Below are 13,726 nucleotides of genomic sequence, written 5' to 3' on the forward strand. Positions count from 1 at the left end.
CAGGTCTGATAAAATAGGAGATAAATTAGTGATGGGTACAGAAAAAACTAAGCAAATGGAATATGAACAAGGTAACATTAAATCTGGAGCAAGCTAGAAGTTGTTAAAAGAAAAGATGGAAATGTAATCATAATATGGCACGTAGGGCACTGCAGTAAATCATACAGTCATAATAATGGGAACACTGAATATTGATTTAATCAGAAATTATGATTCAGCTATATTGGGCAGGTGGGGAAGAGAGAGGGATGTGTAGGTGTGTGCATGTTTTCCTGTGGTGGTATTAAACCTGCATCTTCCATTACAAAGAGCTAGTGGGCAATTTTTAAAACTGTATCTCAGGGGAACCTGGAACCTGGATGGTCAACTAGCTGACTTCTGCTCAGGTCCTGATCTCAGTGTCCTGAGATAGACCCTGACCTTGTCATGCTCCCTGCTCAGCAGGGACTCAGCTTCTCCCTCTGCTCCTACTCTGCCCTGACTGGTCCCTTGTGCTCTCTCTCTTGAATAAATCTTTAAAAAAACAAAACTGTTTTTCCCCAAAATAGTATTATAAGGACATTATCGAAATTATGACTGTAAATGAAAAATTGCACAGTTAAGAATAGAAAATGGTGGGACGCCTGGGTGGCTCAGCTGGTTAAGCAGCTGCCTTCGGCTCAGGTCATGATCCCAGCGTCCTGGGATCGAGTCCCACATCGGGCTTCTTGCTCAGCAGGGAGCCTGCTTCTCCCTCTGCCTCTTCCTGCCACTCTGTCTGCTTGTGCTCACTCTCGCTCCACTCTCTCTCTCTGACAAATAAATAAATAAAATCTTTTTTTTTTTTTTAAAGATTTTTTTTTAATTTATTTATTTGACAGAGAGATCACAAGTAGGCAGAGAGGCAGGCAGAGAGAGAGAGAGGAGGAAGCAGGCTCCCTGCTGAGCAGAGAGCCTGATGCGGGACTCGATCCCAGGACCCTGAGATCATGACCTGAGCCGAAGGCAGCGGCTTAACCCACTGAGCCACCCAGGCGCCCCAATAAATAAAATCTTAAAAAAAAAAAAAAAGAATAGAAAATGGTTTCTTTTAGAGAGCAGGAATGGGGAACAAGAGTGTGCTGATTTTGTTTTAAATTTTAAAGAACAATTTGACTTTTTAAAACCATGCATAACAGAACATACAAAATTGATTAAATCTTAATTGGGACAAAATAGTATAAAAGAGAAATTTGAGGATGAATTTTGGAATGATTGGGAAAGTTTGAAACTTGACTAGACAAAACTTATAGTAATGAATTCTTGTTAATTAACCCAGGTATAATAAGTATAATAAATAGTAATAAATTTAATATCATAATATGATTATAAATGTAAGCTTACTCTAGGGTGTTTATATATATACAGAAATGTAGCTAAAATTTTCCATATTTGCTTTAATAATGGTTAGATCTAGGTAATGCGCAGAAAATATAGGGGATGATTATACTGTTCTTTCCATTTTGTGTGTATTTGAAATTTTATTTTCTTTCATTATTATTATTATTTTCAGGTTATTTATTTATTTATTTATTTGATAGAGAGACATCAAAAGAAGGAACACAAGCACGGGGAGTGGGAAAGGGAGAAGCAGGCTCCCCGCTGAGCAGGAAACCCGACCTGGGGCCCTATCCCAGGACTCCAGGATCCTGACCCAAGCCAAAGGCAGATGCTTAACCACTGTGCCACCTAGGTGCCTGAAATTTCATTTTTTTACAGATTAATTAATTAATTTATTTGATGGGGGTAGGGAGGAGGAGCAGAAGGAGAAGCAGATTCCCTGATGAGCAGGGAACCCAACGTGGGTCTTGATCCCAGGACCCTGAGATCATGACCTGAGCGGAAGGCAGACGCTTAATAGATTGAGCCCCCCAAGTGCCCTCAATTTCTAAATATTCTAATTTTAGGGGCAACAGGGTGGCTCAGTCGTTAAGCATCTGCCTTCGGCTCAAGTGATGATCCCAGCATCCTAGAATCGAGCCCTGCATCAGGCGGGCTCCCTGTTCGGCAGGAAGCCTGCTTCTTCTTCTCCCACTCCCCCTGCTTGTGTTCTTACTCACTGTGTCTCTCTCTGTCAAATAAATAAAATCTTAAAAAAAAAAAAATATAGGGCGCCTGGGTGGCTCAGTGGGTTAAGCCGCTGCCTTTGGCTCAGGTCATGATCTCAGGGTCCTGGGATCAAGTCCCGCATCCGGCTCTCTGCTCAGCGGGGAGCCTGCTTCCCTCTCTCTCTCTCTGCCTGCCTCTCTGTCTACTTGTGATTTCTCTCTGTCAAAATGAATAAATAAAATCTTTAAAAAAAAAATATATATATATATAGATAGATAGATAGATAGATAGATGATAATTTTAGGGGAAAAAACCCAAACATGCATAGCAGAAAGCCTCTCCTCTGGTGCCCTGCCTGCTGCTCCCTTGGGGTGTATTCAATAAACATCTTTCGCCTTTAAAATAAATGAATAAATAAAAGCATGCACATTTCTTTTTTTTAAAATTTTTTATTTTTTACAAACATATATTTTTATCCCCAGGGGTACAGGTCTGTGAATCGCCAGGTTTACACACTTCACAGCACTCACCAAAGCACATACCCTCCCCAATGTCCATAACCCCACCCTCCTCCTCCCAACCCCCCTCCCCCCAGAAACCCTCAGTTTGTTTTGTGAGATTAAGAGTCACTTACGGTTTGTCTCCCTCCCAATCCCATCTTGTTTCATTTATTCTTCTCCTACCCACTGCATGCACATTTCTAACTGAAAGATTAAGTTAAAGACAGCGAGTGGTTGGTTGACTGAAAATGTGAGATATTCTCATTAAGATGGAGCTGGAAATAGTGAAAAAGGACACTGAGGATACATAGAAACATCATGAAGTAACTTCTTCAGTGGGACACAGTTCCAGTGGTAGAGCTAGGGTATACACCTCTTGTTCTTTGTGTTTAAGTAGGCTCCACACCCAGGATAGGGTTTGAACTCACCAGCCCGAGATGAATAGTCCCACACTCCACTGACTGAGAAGCCAGATGCCCTAGTGGATACTTCAACATTTACCATTGTCCCTTGAATTGTTGAGAGCAGTTTTGTCTTATTTTCCCCCTAAGGTTTTGGATGCTACATGTAACAACAGTTAGAGAGGTTATACAATACAGGAAGTACTCCTCCATAGAGGAAAATGTATTAAAAGGTTCTTGGGTATCCTTTAAAAATATTCTGTGCACATATAAGAGTACAAAGTTGTTAGGTTTTTTTTTTTTTTTTTTAAGATTCTATTTATTTATGAGAGAGAGAGAGAGAAAGCACAAGCAGGCGGAGAGGCAGGGGAAGAGGGAGAAGCAGACTCTCGGCAGAGCAGGGAGCCCGATATGGGGCTTGATTCTAGGACCCGTGAGCTGAGCCGAAGGCAGACGTTTGACTGAGCCATCCAGGTGCTCCTACAAAGCCTTTTTTAAAGTTTTATTATTTAAAAATAATATTTATTTATTTGAGAGAGAGTGCATGAGTAGGTGAAGAGAGAGAGGGGAAGCATACTTCTCTGCTGAGTACACCTGAGCTGAAACCAGGAATAGGACACTTTTTTTTTTTTTTAAAGATTTTATTTATTTATTTGACAGAGAGAGATGACAAGCAGGCAGAGAGGCAGGCACAGAGAGAGGAGGAAGCAGGCTCCCTGCTGAGCAGAGAGCCCAATGCGGGGCTCGATCCCAGGACCCTGAGATCATGACCTGAGCTGAAGGCAGCGGCTCAACCCACTGAGCCACCCAGGCGCCCCCAGGAATAGGACACTTAACTGAGATACCCCAGGCGCCCCCAGAGTACAAAGATTTTTTTTTTTTTTTAAGATTTTATTTTTTTAATTTGACAGAGAGAGAGAGTGTGTGTGTGTGTGGGAGGGGCAGAGGGAGAAGCAGACTCCCCACCGAGCAGGGAGCTGATGCGAGGCTCCATCCCAGGACCCTGGGATCATGACCTGAGCCGAAAGCAGACGCTTAACCAACTGAGCCACCCAGGCGCCCCTGCCCTTTTTTTTGACAGAGATACAGAGTCCAGAGATTTTTTTTTTTTTTTTTTTTAGATTTTATTTATTTATTTGACAGATCACAGGCAGGCAGAGAAGCAGGCAGAGAGAGGAGGAAGCAGGCTTCCTGCTGAGCAGAGAGACTAATGTGGGCGATCCCAGGACCCCGGGACCATGACCCGAGCTGAAGGCAGAGGCTTTAACCCCCTGAGCCACCCAGGCGCCCCAAGAGTACAAAGATTTTAAAAGAATCTTTTAAATCTTTTTTTCCCCCAAAATATGAGTAAATCAAGATTGTTCAACCAATAAATAGATTTTTAGTTTTACTACGTTTTGTACACTGTACTAGATTCTAGGGATACCTGTTGTTAAGGTACACATTCTTGCAGATATGAAGATAAAGTATTACAATATGATTGTATTAGATAAGATTTCTTTCTCTCATCAGCCTCTTTTCTTCCCTTTTCATCTCTCAGGGAGGTGGGGGGAAACAGAGGGACTTTGGTTTAAAAGACCATGAGTGCATTTGCATCAGAATACTGTTATAAAGACTTTTTGTTGCAGGTGATAAGAACCCAACTGCAACTGACTTAAATCACAAAGGAAAATTATTGGCTCTCTAAAGTGGAAAGTCCAGGCAGTACCTCGCTTCAGGCATGGTTGATTTTGGGTCTCAAGCAAGGGAGGATACTTATCTCTATTTTCTGTTTTCCTTTCTTTGAACTTTAAGAATCTTTCAGTTTTTACAGAAAAACAAACGAAAACCCCAAACCAGAATGCTGTATTGAGAGAGCAAGACTTCATGCTCTCTCTGCTTCTACGCACACCGTCGTACTGTATGTGGATGGATGTGGGGAACATGCGAATTTGTTTACAGAGGTAAGGGTGTTAAAGAATTGGTACATGAGAAGGTAGTGAAAAAATTTTTTTTCTTTTAATTTATTTGGGGTAGAGCAAGAGTGAGAGAGAAAGAGAGAGCACAAGCAGGAGGAGCTGCAGGCAGCGGGAGAAGCAGCCTCTCCAGTGAGAAGGAGCCCAATTCAAGGCTTGATTTGAGGACCTCGGCATCATGACCTGAGGCGAAGGCAGAGGCTTTACCGACTGAGCCACTCAGGCGTCCCCCAAAATTGTTTTTGTTATATTTAGAATGTGGCTATAGGTATTTAAATTTTTCTTGAACTAGCTCTTATGTAAAAACACTTAGCATTGAGGCTCTTTTTGTAGAGATCAGACACAGTGGTCTAGCAGGGGAACTGGGTTTTCTTTTGTTGTCTTTTAAAGGTTTTATTTATTTAAGAGAGAGCAGGCAAGCACACAAGCAGGCAGAGGAAATGGGAGAAACGGACTCCCCGCTGAGCAGGGAGCCCAGTGCGGGGTCTCCATCCCAGGACCCTGGGATCATGACCTGAGTGAAGGAAGATAGCTTAACCAGTTGAGCCACCCAGGCGCCCCAAGGGAATGTTTTGTTTTTGTCATGGTGGTGGTTTTTTTTGTCTTGTTTTCAGTCACTGCTCTGGGAATAAGCTATGCCCCAAGGTGAAGTATTTCACAACTAAATATTCCAATCATTGTGAAATCTTTAGTTACAAACCCTAATTTATTAAATGTTATTTAAAGTTTATTAAATATTTTTTAGTAATCTTTATACCATGTGTGGCTCTAACACCTGAGATGAGAATCACATGCTCCTCCGACTGAGCCAGCCCGCTGACCCAAAGCCTAACTTTAATCCTTGTAGTGAAAAGGATTGTTCTAACACACATCTTGTGTGCTAAGTGATGGCAAGAACACAGAACACAGAAGCAGATAAAAGAAGATAAAAAGCAGATAAAAGAAGAATGGCAAAAGAGGGGTGATGGAGAGCGGGAGGGCCCATGCTAGTGCCAGCAACTGAAGTAAGGATTCCCCTGCGCAGTCTTTTCTCCCTGTGTTTTGGATAGACTGTACTCAGTAGTCAGGCTTTGTGGAGTGAGTAGTCTAGTAGAGAACGCCCTGTAGCCTGAGTAACATGGATACAGAGCAGAAGCTTGACAGCACAGTTTGTCTTGTGATGGTGTCCAGCTGTACTTTACAATCAGCTGTTTGGTGGAATGAGAGGTGGGCATAGATGAAAGATCACAGATCCTCCGAAACCTCTGTGATGCTCTCGAGGAAGCTGAAGCTTGGTTTAAAGCTGATTGGTCATGTAATCAGGATGTGGCCAAGTCAAGCTCAAAATCATAGTGAATTCCACTGGTTTTTCCTGATTATTAACAGTGTATGCCCTCTATGCCCTCTCCTTCATTAGGTTTCTGTAATATTCCTGGGAGGGTTTTCTTCCTCTTCGGAACTCAGAGTGTTTTTTTATTCATTTCTCCAGCATATATCTTTTCTTTCTTTTACATATTATATTTTATTTTTTAAAATATTTCATTTATTTATTTGACACAGAGAGAGAGAGAGATCACAAGTAGGCAGAGAGGCAGATGGAGAGAGAGGGGGAAGCAGGCTTCCCGCTGAGCAGAGAGCCTGATGAGGCGCTCGATCCCAGGACCCCTGGGATCATGACCTGAGCCGAAGGCAGAGGCCTTAACCCACTGAGCCACCCAGGCGCCCCGCTGTTACATATTTTATATGCTCAGTAACCATTGCTTTCTTTTATGGACAGAGGCCACATCAGACCTTTTTGTGTCATTCACTCTGCTTCCTATGTACTAGGCCATTAATGCCTCTCTTGTCTAAGTAGGCAGGTGCCTGGGGCGCCTGGGTGGCTCAGTGGGTTAAGCCGCTGCCTTCGGCTCAGGTCATGATCTCAGGGTCCTGGGATTGAGTCCCGCATCGGGCTCTCTGCTCAGCAGGGAGCCTGCTTCCCTCTCTCTCTCTCTGCCTGCCTCTCCATCTACTTGTGATTTCTCTCTGTCAAATAAATAAATAAAATCTTAAAAAAAAAAAAAAGAATATTTTAAAAATAAATAAATAAATAAATAAATGAATAAATAGGTAGGTGCATTTAGCAAGACAGTTTCCTTACATTAATTTAGGACTATCACCTTGATTTCACAGGACTGAAGGGGATCATCTTATATTTACTAGATCCAAACACCGTCACTTTATGTCAGAGAATGAGTGACTGGCCTTGTGGTGGAAAGCCTGATTCCTAGGCCGGTGTCTAGCCCGTATCAACCTGCAGTCTTTCAGATTAGGCATTCCCATATTGCTCCCATGGAAAATCGAAGCAGACTTCAAAATGGGACTCCCTACTTGAAAAGTATATTGGTGCAATTTGGCTAATGCTTTTCACACAGCTGGACAGTTAACCTCCAGGTGATGATCTACAGGTCTGTAGTTAACCTGTAACCTGGTATTCAAGTATCCTCAGCACCCTGCTTTAACTACTCCATATTTCCATATCCCTTCCGCAAAACTAAACTACTAATGGGTTTACACAGTTCTGGTGGAATTAAGCCCCTTGCCATCTTATTTCCACCAGTCCTATAGGTCCATCAAATGCCACCTCCTCTGTGAAACTTTACCTTTTTCCTTCAGCTAAGAGTAATCTAAACTTTGCCACTCCCTTATGGCACCCAATCTCTCTAAATCTTGAATTATAGTTATTTTCATCCTATCTTCTCCACTTTACTGAAGTGTACTGAAGAAAGAGTTTGTATCTGTTGTTTTTTTAAAATCTTAAATAGCAAACTTAAAAATAAGAGGTAATGAACATATCACAAGTCCTGAGTCCACATGACCTGAGTCCAGGTCACCGTCTTCTCTCACTTGGATTTTGGCAAAAGCCTTAACTCTCCCCTAGATTGCACTGTCACTCTTCTGTCTTGATTCTTTAGAAACCTCTCAGCTCCAGTCCCTTCCTCAAAGCCCCTCCACTGCTTTTCCATGTCCTCACACCATCTGGCTCATTTTGCTATCACACAAGAGTTTTCTTGCTACTCTTCTAGCACATTAGGCACTTCCTTCCTCAGATGCCTTTGCATTTGATGCTTTGTCTAGAATAGTGGATATTGGTAGAATATGGTCTAGGACACTAGTTTACCTCCTTACTTAAAACAGGTTCTCATATGTCTTCTTCCACAGAGATCCTCTTTGGCCAATCCCTCTTTGTATTCTGCTTCAATTGAGTGTCAGTCCTGAAAACAGAGTGCCTGGTTTGTAAAGGTGGCTTTACCACTTAGCAGGTATAAGATTTGGGACAAATTAATTAACCATTTTTTCCTTCTTCCTTTTTCCTTTTCTTTTTTTTTAAAGATTTTTATTTATTGGGGCACCTGGGTGTCTTAGTTGTTGGGTGTCTGCCTTCAGCTTGGGGCATGATCCCAGGGTCCTGGGATCAAGCCCCACATCAGGCTCCTTGGTTGGTGGGAAGTCTGCTTCTCCCTCTCTCACTCTCTAGGTCTCTGTCAAATAAATAAAATCTTGAAAAAAAAAAAGATTTTTATTTTTCAAGCAAGAAAGAGAGAGAACACAAATGGAGGTGGGGTGCGGAAGGGTAGAGGGAGAAGCAGGCTCCTCTCTGAGCTGGGAGTCTGACTCCGGACTCTATCCCAGGACCCTGGGATCATGACCCGAGTCAAAAGCAGGTGCTTAACCGAGGGAGCCACCCAGGGGCCCCTAATTAACCTTTTTCTGCCTTAGTTTCCTCATTTATAAAATGGGATAATTATATATTTATTGCTTTGGACATTGGCCAACTGATACATGGTAAGGGGTCAATAATTTATTGCTTTTCGGGACGCCTGGGTGGCGCAGTTGGTTGGACGACTGCCTTCGGCTCAGGGCGTGATCCTGGAGTCCCAGGATCGAGTCCCACATCTGGCTCCCAGCTCCATGGGGAGTCTGCTTCGCTCTCTGACCTTCTCCTCGCTCATGCTCTCTCTCACTGTCTCTCTCTCTCAAATAAATAAATAAAATCTTTAAAAAAAATAATTTATTGCTTTTCTTTAGTATTTATTACAGACTGTTTTTCATATATTAGCCTGTCTCCTCCATTACGGCAGGATTTTGTTTCATTGATGACTTTAGCCCTATAGCAGTGTGTCTTGGTATAAAGGATTTCAGTAAATTCTTGTTGAGTATAAATGAATTTATTGAATGTTTAAAAAACCACAACTGAATTTTATTTTTTCTTAGACAGGTTTTTCCCTAACTATGTGAATATTAATACTGTCTATGTATTGTACTTTGTTGCAGGCGAAACCTTGGTCTTTACACTCAAATGGAAAATAGCAATAAAGTGGAAAATATGTAACTGAAAAAATCTGCTCCACCATACTGCATTATTGAACTACAGCTGTTAATACAAACTTAGTATTTGATAATGCCAGAGTACTAGGAGAAAAAAATGCATGAGATGATTATGTCAACTGCTTTTATCATGCCTAGCATATAGTAGCTTCTAAATTAATAATCACTAACAAATTATAAGAACACTTAAAGAATATGCAATATAGAAATTAAAGTATAATTTAGAAGATTCTGTCAATTATACATACCTATGTTAGGTGTAGATATAGAACATGCCCCTCACTTCAAAAAAGATGCCCCTTGCTCCTTTTCAACAAATTCTATCTCCCCAAGGCAACCATGTAGGCAGAATAATGAGCCACTCCCCCTCCAGAATGCTTACAACCTGAGAATATGAACATCCTTTGAATATGTTACATGGCAAAGGGACTTTTAAGACCTTGAGATAGGAGATAATTCTGGATTACCTGGATGGGCCTGGTAGAACCACATGAATCCTTAAAAGAAGAAGAGGAGGGCAGAAAAGTAGGTCAGAAGATATAACAGTGGGAAAAGCAAACAGGAGAGATTTGAGATGTGAGGAGCACATGACCCATTGTTGCTGGCTGTGAAGATGGAAGAAGCCAAGGAATACAGGTGGCCTCTAGAAACCAGGAACATGAACGAAGAAACAGAGACCTCAGTCCCACAGCTACAAACAGTGAATTCAGCCAATCACCTGAATGAGCAAGGAAATCGATTCTCCCCCAGAGTTTAGGGAAAGAAAACAGTCCTGCAGCACCTTGATTTTAGCCCAGTGAGACCCATATTAGACTGCTGACATACAGACTATAAGACAGTTAGTGTTAAATATCTAAGTTTATGATAATTTTTTATGACAAAAATAGAAAATACAAACTATTTCCTGTGCTCTATCACTATAGGCTTTGTTCTTGGATTTTAAGTACATGTAATCATAAAGTACGAACTCTTTTGAGTCTGGCTGCTTTCACTTGACATAGTGTTTTTGAGATTTACCTATATTTTTGAAACAGTATATATATTTTTAAACTGCTGAGTACTGCTCCATTATGAATATACTATAATTTTATCCATCTTCTTGTTGATGGATATTTGGGTTGTTTCTGGTTTTTGGTTATCATGATTATGTACATTCTTGTACAAGTCTTTTTGTGACACACCTTTCCATTTCTTGGGTAAACCTGGGTAAACACCTAAGGAACAACTGCTAGGTCACAGGGTAGATATATGTTTAACTTTCAAAGAAATGCAAACAGTTCTCCGAAGTGGCTGTATCATTTCATTATCCCACTTGCACTGAGTTCCGGTTGCTCCACATCCTCACTTCACTGAACTGAGCACTTAAAATGTATTTCACTGTGTACCTAAGTGTACCACAACAAAAACAGTAGAAAAGAAAAGTAACAGGATACCGTATTTGTACATGCAGAAAATATAATATTGATCACCTGTCTTAGAAACTGTACTGTGCATAGAAGGAAAAAATCACAGAAAAAAAAATTTTGATTAAAAAAAAATCCAGGGGCGCCTGGGTGGCTTAGTGGGTTAAAGCCTCTGCCTTCGGCTCAGGTCATGGTCTCAGGGTCCTGGGACAGAGCCCCACATCGGACTCTACTCAGCAGGGAGCCTGCTTCCCCTCTCTCTCTGCTTGCCTCTCTGTCAGCTTGTGATCTCTCTGTGTCAAATAAATAAAATCTTTAAAAAAAATCCAATTTTACCATTTTAATTGTATCACACAGTATTTACTAGAAAAATTTCCTTCTGAAAAATCACTCTAAAAATGAACATTAGTTGTTTTATAACTGGAATCTGTTTAGCATCTATGTATAATCTCTGCATATTTAACTTGCATATGAATTAAGACTATTAAGAAGTGTTTGCCTTGGGGGCACCTGGGTGGCTCAGTGGGTTAAGCCGCTGCCTTCGGCTCAGGTCATGATCTCAGGATCCTGGGATCGAGTCCCACGTCGGGCTCTCTGCTCAGCAGGGAGCCTGCTTCTCCTCTCTCTCTCTCTGCCTCTCTGCCTACTTGTAATCTCTCTCTGTCAAATAAATAAATAAAATCTTTAAAAAAAAATGCAATTGCTGCATTTAAAAAAAAAAAAAAAAAAGGAAATGTTTGCCTTGGAGTGCCTGGGTGGCTCAGTGGGTTAAGGCCTCTGCCTTCAGCTCAGGTCATGATCTTGGGGTCCTGGGATTGAGCCCCGCATCGGGCTCTCTGCTCAGCGGGGAGCCTGCTTCTTCCTCTCTCTCTCTGCCTGCCTCTCTGCCTACTTGTGCTGTCTCTCAAATAAATAAATAAAATCTTAAAAAAAAAAAGTTTACCTTAAAATTCTTAAATTTTAAGAATTTAATCTTAAAAATTAAAAAAAAAAATTTGGATAGAATTTTTATTATGTGAAGGGCGCCTGGGTGGCTCAGTAGGTTAAGTGGTTGTCTTTGGCTCAGGTCATGATCCCAGGATCCTGGGATTGAGCCCCACATCAGGCTCTGGTCAGCTGGGAGGCTGTTTCTCCTCCTCCCTCTGCCTGCTACTCCCCCTGCTTGTGCTTTCTTTCTCTCTGTCAAATAAATAAATAAAACCTTAAAAAAAAGAATTTTTATTATATGAGCTCTATTTATCTATACAGTTAAGTAATCTCTATGCCCAACATGGGGCTCAAATTTACCACCCTGATATGAAGAGTTACATGCTCTATTGAATGAGCCAGCCAAGCACCATCTTAAAATATTTTAAGACATCTAACATTGCTGAGGGGAGGTAAACTGTTAAAATCCCTATAGGGTACAATTTAGTATATTATAAATGTCCTAAACCCTTTGACTCTGAAATCCTACATGCTGGAATATATTCTATATATTTATTTGTGCATATGCAAAATAGTATTTGGACAAAGCTGTTCCTATCAGCAGTCTATAACAGCAAAACATTGGAACCAATCAAAAAAACTGCATCACTAGGGTTACTAGGCAGCTAGGGAAAAAAAATGGACTGCTTTTTAATGTTTAGGATAATTTTTTTTTCTAAAAAATATTTTATTTATTTATTTGACAGAGAGATAGAGGGAGCACAAGTAAGCAGAGCAGCAGGCAGAGGGAGAGAGAAGCAGGCTCTCTTCTAAGCAGGGAGCCCGATGCGGGGCTTGATCCCAGGACCCTGGAATCATGACCCAACCCAAAGGCAGCTGCTTAACCAACTGAGCCACCCAGGCGCCCCTAGAATAATTTCTAAGTGAAAAATACATATATGTATTTGTACATTTATAAGATATCTGTAAGGATATACTATAAACTGACAAGTGTGGTAATTTCTAGAGAGGAGAGCTGTGTATCTGAGTGACAGGGGTGTGAGGTTTTTTTTGCCATTTATTCTTGAATTCTGAACCATGTGACCATTAACTAGTAAAAACAAATTATCTCTGCATTAATGTAATATAAGTTTTAGGGGAGAATCATCATCTAAATTTAAAGTAAAACCAGGGGATGCCTGGGTGGCTCAGTTGGTTAAGCAGCTGCCTTCGGCTCAGGTCATGATCCCAGCGTCCTGGGATCCAGTCCCACATCGGGCTCCTTGCTCGGCAGGGAGCCTGCTTCTCTCTCTGCCTCTGCCTGCCACTCTGTCTGCCTGTGCTCACTCTCTCCCCCTCTCTCTCTGACAAACAAATAAATAAAATCTTTAAAAAAAAAAAAAAAATCACGACCTGAGGTGAAGGCAGTGGCTTAACCCACTGAGCCACCCAGGCGCCCTTAAGATTTTTTTTTTAATATATATTTGAGAGAGTGGAAGCGAGAGGGATGACAGGTAAAAGGAGAGGAGAGTCCAATGTGGGCCTCTATCCCAGGACTCTGGGATCATGACCTGAGCCAAACGCAGCCGCTTAGCCGACTGAGCCATCCAGGCATCCCTAAAGTTAATTCTAAGTGGAAATCATGAGCTCCCAAACTGATAATATAGGAAAAACAATGGCTGGAGAGTAAAGGAAGAGGAGACAAATTAATAGGTGTGGTAAACCACCACCACCACCCTTGGGGCAAATGAACTGTTAAACAGGCTGCTGCTTCCGGTATTATTTTGAACTTATTTATACGATTTAAATACAGTTTATCTCTTGGGATACTGATTTTAATAGAAAAAAATAGACAAATTGAATGCAGGTTTAGAATAATAACAACTCCTCAATTTTACTGAGCCCTTTTCAACTTTAAGAAATTTTTTTTTCCAGGGCGCCTGGGTGGCTCAGTGGGTTAAGCCGCTGCCTTCGGCTCAGGTCATGATCTCAGGGTCCTGGGATCGAGTCCCGCATCCGGCTCTCTGCTCAGCAGGGAGCCTGCTTCCCTCTCTCTCTGCCTGCCTCTCCATCTACTTGTGATTTCTCTCTGTCAAATAAATAAATAAATAAACTCTTTAAAAAAAAAAAAAAAAAGATGGGACGCC

The sequence above is a fragment of the Neovison vison genome, chromosome 1 (assembly GCF_020171115.1).
Source record: "Neovison vison isolate M4711 chromosome 1, ASM_NN_V1, whole genome shotgun sequence".
NCBI classification, from domain to species: domain Eukaryota; kingdom Metazoa; phylum Chordata; class Mammalia; order Carnivora; family Mustelidae; genus Neogale; species Neogale vison.